This window comes from Vombatus ursinus, unplaced genomic scaffold, assembly GCF_900497805.2.
Source record: "Vombatus ursinus unplaced genomic scaffold, bare-nosed wombat genome assembly UNPS02014813.1, whole genome shotgun sequence".
In the NCBI taxonomy this organism is placed as follows: domain Eukaryota; kingdom Metazoa; phylum Chordata; class Mammalia; order Diprotodontia; family Vombatidae; genus Vombatus; species Vombatus ursinus.
Window position 1 is genome coordinate 28,476,624 of NW_020954591.1, and position 7,186 is coordinate 28,483,809.

The window sequence follows — 7,186 nt, forward strand, 5'->3', positions numbered from 1 at the left end:
TGTGACATATAAGAAACAAGAAGTTCTCTGTAGTATGAGATATGGTATTAAATAAGACCATCTCCACAAGAGCCAGAATTGTAGAAAATGGGACTGAGTAACAACAAAGGCAGTTGAGATTAGAACTAAAAAAGAATTTCCTATTGTTATTTGAAAATTCAACCCCAGAATAGCATGGAGGTAACTGATTTCTTTTTTGTGACCACAACAACTATTAAGACCACCTTTTAAGTGACAGAAGAGTGGTGATCTCAATCAGTAGCACCTTTGAAATTATGGATCTTTGAAGTATTGAAGATATATTTGCAGCCTACCATAGACTCCTAAAAATGATATATAGATTCTCAACCTAGAGATCTTATAGAATCTTCTAATCTGTCTACCCTAAGGCAGAAGATTGTACTAGACAGACTTCAGTTCCTTTCAATCACTCAATCCTTGATTCTCCCCAAAGAAAAGTTAATCCTCTATATTATTTCTCCTGCAGAAAAGCTTTCATTACGCTCCCTGAGCATTTGTGAGGACCTGATTATATTAATATGCAGCCAGCATTAGTAAGCTCCCAGAGTCAGATACTTGTTTTTTCATGGAAATCGACAGTCCTACATGAAAGGAAGTAAAGAGCTCTATTTACAATAAATCTTTTCACCTCCATTATTCATGGTGGAAGGTAATAGGATGACTTAAAGTCTTGGAACCCAGCCTAAAGGTGAGCTGGGGTAAGATTATTAAATGTACTCCACTTAAAAAGGATTTGTGGAAAAATCTCTCTCTCTCTCTCTCTCTCTGTCTCTCTCTCTCTCACACACACACACACATACACACCAGAACAGCCCCATTAAGAAATCTTTACAATTTACATTTAACTGGGGTCAGTTTTAAATGAACAATGCTGTGTCTTTATACAATAATTGGGGGCTTGGAGGTAAATGCAATTACCTCACCATTTTCCCCAAAATTGTTGCCTAGACCTTCTTCTAACCCCCGATAGTCACTAGTATCACCAGTACGGTACAAAGGATGATAGTAAGGTTTAAAAATCTGACAATATGCCATAATTTTCGGAGATATGAGAGGTTGGGGGAGATGGAGAAAGAGAGATAGGAAAGAGGACTTGTAACTACCACAGGTTTATAAATATTATAGAATTATATATTTTTATAATATTAGGATAGTATGGATAGACAGCTTGTTTGTACATAGTTGTTTGCATGTTTTCTCCCTTATTAGACTGTCAGTTCTTTGAAAGAAGGGACTGGTTTTTGCCTTTCTTCGGTTCCCCAGTGCTTAGCACAGAGCCTGACCTAATATTAGTAGATGCTTAATAGATGCTTGCTGACTTTACTACATGAAAAAGCATTAGATAGATCATTAATGATATTTTAAATTTATGCAGTACTTTACAGTTTTCAAATGTTTTTCCACAGGCATTATTTCATTTGATGCTCAGATCAAATACCTGTGAGGTATGTAGGATAGTTATCACTATCCTCATGGTAAAGAACAGAAAACTGAAATCTAGAGAGCAAAATGCCAACATCCCATAGTAAATTGGCAGAGCTGAGATTAAAACCCAGGTTTTCTGCTTTCAAGTCCAGTGCTCTTTCCTGTAACACCTTGACTCTGTTAATACACAACAGTATTATATTCACAAATCTTTCAATGAGTAGATTGGACTAGATGTTCCCTAGAGTTTCTTCTAATTGTAAATCATGTGAATCCTATATGTACAGAGAAAGGAAAAAGGATTTTTAAAATTCTTATTCACCCCTTACTTATCTTTCAATGCTAATTTTCAAGGTAATTATGTGTAACAGATATTGAACAATAGACTTTTTTCAATTTTTTCAATTTTGTTTAATTTTTTTAATTAACAAAAATCTATTTTCTTTCCCTCCCACCTCCTTCCTCCTCCACTGAGAAAAAAAAGCTTCCAATAATATGCATAGTTAAGCAAAACAAATTCCTGCCATGCCCCCAAAACATACAACTCAATCCTGACATTGAGTCCATCACTTCTCAGTCAGGAAGTCGGCAACGCTTGATCATCCATCTTCTGGAACTGTGATTGGTCAATGCCTTTTTCTTAACTCTGAGTTAACTTTGTTGCTTGTAGCTAAAAGGCAAATTTCTAGAAGGCATGCATCATATCTTTCTCAGGTACCCTATACAAACAATACATTCAACAACTATGAAGCTTCAGTAGTTTGGAATACTTCACTAATGTCCTACACCATCATGGTGTGGAGGTGACCCTGAGTTTTCAGAGTTGCAGAGGAGTATGAACTCCGATAAGAAGGAAAGATTTTTGGTATAAGCCCAGAGCAAAACTATGTGCTTGTGGTTAAACTGTCGACCTAACGGAGCCTGGACAAGCTTATCACCAGAAAACTGACCGCCAGGCAATGGATTTTTTTTTTTGGCCATAGCAGTTCATGAAAATGTCTACTAAGGCAAGGAGAAGCTCTTACCTTCATCAGCTGAGAGAGTACCCACTATGATGAAATCACAGATCTTTTAAAATATTAATGTAAATTTGGAATAATGGCAGTACAGGTCAGTTTGACTCAGTGAAAGCCTGAATTATAATTTTAAAAGAAGAGCAGTTTTATCATTTCACATGGGAGACAATAGAGTATGATGGGAAAGTATCAAAGAATCATGAGATCTGGCATCTAGTCCCTGTTCAATTAACTTGTTTCAACTTTAGTTATTTTTAAAAATTAATTTAACAATCATCAAAAACATTACAATATACAAAAAATATTACAATATATGAAGAACAAAAAAGTAGTCTATATGAAATCTTGAACTTCCGTATCATACAATTTGTACATAAAATATCATATAATAAAATTAACATGGTAGTAACAAAATTGCCCTGTTTGCACCTCCCTTCTGAACTTCTTTTTGTCTTCTTTGGTGTGTTTTAAAATGTTTTATTGATGCAACTTTTTTTTTTTTCATTTCTATCAATCCCCATTAACTCATCCCCAACAGAAGTCCTCCATTGAAGCAAATAAGTTATGGTCAAGGGTTTGAGTTCCATAGAACTTTCCTGACTTGCAGCTGAAATCTCTTCTATGTATTTATTGCTTTTCTATTTGTATCCTCAAATGTTTCACTCAGTGCTTTGCACATAACAAGTGCTCAAAAAAATGCCTTTTCACTCATTCATTCATTTGTATGATGGAGTTGTAGAGTTGGACTGGATCAACAGTTCTCAAAACTATGGTCTGAGAACCCTTTGGGTTCCTACAACCCTTTCAGGGAGTCTACAAGGTCAAAATTATTTTCATAATAATACTAAGACATTTTAATTTCTAATATAGTATTGATAGATTGAAACTACGTAAACAAAATTTCTTTGGAGGGTCCTCAATAATTTCAAGGTGTCCTGAGCCCTAAAAGTCCAGGAACCACTAGACTACATATTCTCTGAGGTCTCTTTCATCAACAACAATCTGTGAGTCTACAATACATAGAACAAACACTAAACTAATAGAAACTATTAAGTAGAATTGTTGACTTGACTTCTACAAGCAATTCACTGTGTTGGGTATTCCTATTAATAAGCCTGCATTGTATTAAAATACTTCATAAACATAAAAGTCTTTTATGGGATTAATTACTGGGCAAAGAGTTTATGTTACTTATTTTAGATAGGATTCCTTTGCTTTCGAGTCAGATGCTAAAAATTAACTAAGAAGGCAATTATTTAAAACTAAAAAAACCCTCAACTATGGTGTTATAATAACAAATTTCAAATTTTTTGACTTCAAATTAACAAGGCTCTGTCATAATATATGATGCTACATGTACTAGTCGTAGAGATAGAAATTATGACTATGACAAGAAGAAGAAAATCTATAATTGGTATAGAACCTACACTAGAACATATCTAGGTGCTTTCATTTGCTTCCTCACTTCTCCTTTTTGTGTGGTTTTATCCTTCTACCAGAATGTAAGCTTCTTTAGGACAGGGACATCTGGGCTTTTTTATCCAACACAGTGAATTGCTTATAGAAGTCAAATCAACAAGCACCTACTGTATGCCAGGCACTGCATTCATCACTGGGGAGATATATAGAAAGGCCAAAAGAAAAAAACAAAAAAAAAAAACCCCTGATCTCAAAGAACTCACAGAACAGTAGTAAGTAGTAATAGTAGTAGTAGTAGTAGTAGTAGTAGTAGTAGTAGTAGTAGTAGTACTAGTAGTAGTAGTAGTAGTAGTAGTACTAGTAGTAGTAGTAGTACTAGTAGTACTAGTAGTAGTAGTAGTACTAGTAGTACTAGTAGTACTAGTAGTAGTAGTAGTAACAAACAACAATAATAAACATTTGTTCAATTGAATTGTATTAATTCTACCTCTCTTTCTTTCATTAGGAAGAGTTGGGTTCATGCCCAGGCGTGCCTGAAGCTATTAACTGAGGCAAGCCTGACATCTTGTGGTTGACTTGGAAGTAGCAATTACCACTAAGGTTTTTGGTTTTGTTTTCTTTTTTCCCCCAGGGACAAATTTGCTAAAGCTCAAGGACGGGGCAGGCTTTGATAGCATAATGGAGATGTTAGCTCACCAGAGCCATGGACTCAGCCAGCAATCTTCTCTTGCTTTGTTATTAAATGAGGAAAGGAGACAAATCTAAAATTTCCTAATATCTAAATTCTGAGGGAAAATCCAAAGAGACCTTCCATTAGAAAAGAAGGAAAAGTAGGAGAGCTGAAAGCTCCATGGAGACTTGAAACTCTCACTATCTTGTTTATAAATGACCATTAATGGACCCCTCTTCCCTCACTGCCTACTATTTAAAAAAAAGTGGAGATTGACGGAAATTGAATGGAGGGAGGTGAGGGGGAGAGAGTAGTAACAGAATCTGATACTCTAGTCCCTCTGAAGCCATAGGAGATTCAATGGCAATTTCAAAGGACAAGGAGAACCTGGAGAGGGAAGCTATAAAGTCCAGTGGCTTCTAAAATGCAAGAATTTTACTCTTGAGGAAAAGGAGTCTGGGAAATGCTGAATGAGGGGCTTCCAGGAGCAAAGGTTGATGTCAGAAACTTAGTAACAGCCCTGTGCAAAGAATGATTACTCACTGTCCTTTTTCCCAGGTCAGCTTGTCCCCAGACCATTTAAACTGCTTGTAGATATGAGATGTCTTGCTCATTTTGTTCCTCACAAATTCATAGAGTTCTCAGGCTTGGAAGGAAACTGTTAAGAGTCATTTCCATCCACCTTATTGTCTCCCAGCAAATTTCCCCTAAAGCATCCTAGACAGGCATGAGTTGTTTCTACCCTTAAAAGATCTCCCAAAAATCTCCCAGGATTAAGAGTCCTCAATACTCTGTGTTAGAAAGTTCTTCCAACTGTCTAACTAGATGAGAACTGGACTTGGACCCAGAAGACGAATTCTAGTCTTACTTCTACTACTTCCTCACTAACTTGACCAGGGCAAGTTACCTGTCCATTCCATTTTCTCAACTGTCAGATAAGTGAGTTAGACTAGCAGTCTTCTAAGGTCATTTCTAGCTCTAACGTTGCCTGATTTTTTGAAGGAAGTAAGCCCTAAAATTAGATGATTGCTATATAATTTCCCTTGAATCTCAAGGAAAGGTCTGACCCTAGAAAGAAGTGATTGCTTTAAAATTTTCTCTAAAGCCCAAGGGAGAATCTGACACTGGATTCAGCTGCCGCAAATGTGTTTTTGTTGTTGTTGTGATAGTGTTCTCTTTGAATTTAACAAGCCCTGAGAGCCTCATATGAGCTACAAACAATACTGGCTACTGCATGGAATCAACTGCTAATGAGAAGCAGAAATGACCTCAAGCCTCGGCTTTCCCTGGGCTGGGGCGGGGGGAATGAGAGGAGGGGAATGCAGAGAGAGAAGGGGGCTTCTGGCTTCTCCATTTTTCCTAAGTGTTGACCCCTAATGGATCCTAACCCACTGAGAACTGAGAAAAGGGGGCAGAAAGGAGCCCCTAACCAAGACAAGTATCTTCAAAATTTATTCTGTAGGTCCCCCCCAGGCTTTGCAACCTTGAGGAAGAAAGCACTGAATCAAGGAAGGACCTCTTCAATCGCTGTACCCCAGTCTCATTCCTTTCATCTAACCAGGACTGGAGGAGTCAAGAGGTGGCTGGCGTTGAAAAGACCCTCCCACGTTTGGAATCCAGGGTGTAAGGAACACCATAGGGACAAAAAGGAGGAAAAAACGAAGGCAAAGACGAGTGGGTAGGGTGAAAGAATACAACTTTCAAAAAGCAGGTCAGGCAATTTACACTATGCCAGACTTCAAGGAAGAGTTTTCAGGGCCTCCAGCCAATGCTGCTCCTGAAGAGCACCTTCCTTTCCAAAGAAGAAGTCCAAAAACTACTGGCTGATTTTTTTTAATCTTCTGGGGTGGTCCCACTTTGCTCCCATCTTTCCTTCCTCCACAGGGAGGGAAGCACTTGCCTGGTGGAAATGTGGCCCTCTGCCTGCTCCCTACCCAGGCTGTAATGTCCATTGTGATTAGTGAAGCTAGCTGGGGCGGGATTTTCCAGAATCTCTGATTTAGGATGAGGATAAGGTTGTTATCACGGTGAATTGACTGTGTAGATCCCTTCTGTGCCTCCCACTTTGGGTTTGACAATTGAAATCCTGGAATCCCCCTTCCCTGGGCCCCAGGAATAAAAGCTGGAGCCATCTGTGGGGCGACACCTCAGACTGTGCAGGAATCTGGACGATGTTGCCGTGGCCAGAGAAGGGGACTTACCTGAGCTGCTGTCCTCAAGAAGGCAGGGGCAGGGGTGTCCATAAACACACTCCCTTGAATGCCAGCCCAGCATTGTAAGGGTTAATATGGGAAAGCGGAAAAGGGGAAAAAAAAAAAGGGGGGGGGGTTGACACTTAGGGGGGGGGGGGGGGGGGGGGGGGGGGAGGCGGGTCTCGCTAACTCCTGATTGGCTTTAAATTTCGTCCAAAACTTTTTTTTTTCCCCTCTCCCTCTTTTCAGCTTCTCTCTAGGATCCCAGGGGAGGGGAAACTGGAATAGTGAGAGATCAAAAATAAACCTCTTATGTCAAAGCCGGGAAGGAAGTATAAATACGGAGGGCTCGGCAGCCCACTCGGGTGCTTCCCAGGGTAGGGAGGCGGAGGCTAGGCAGGCAAGGCAGAGTCCAGGGGAAGGGGAGGAGGACGAATCCCACG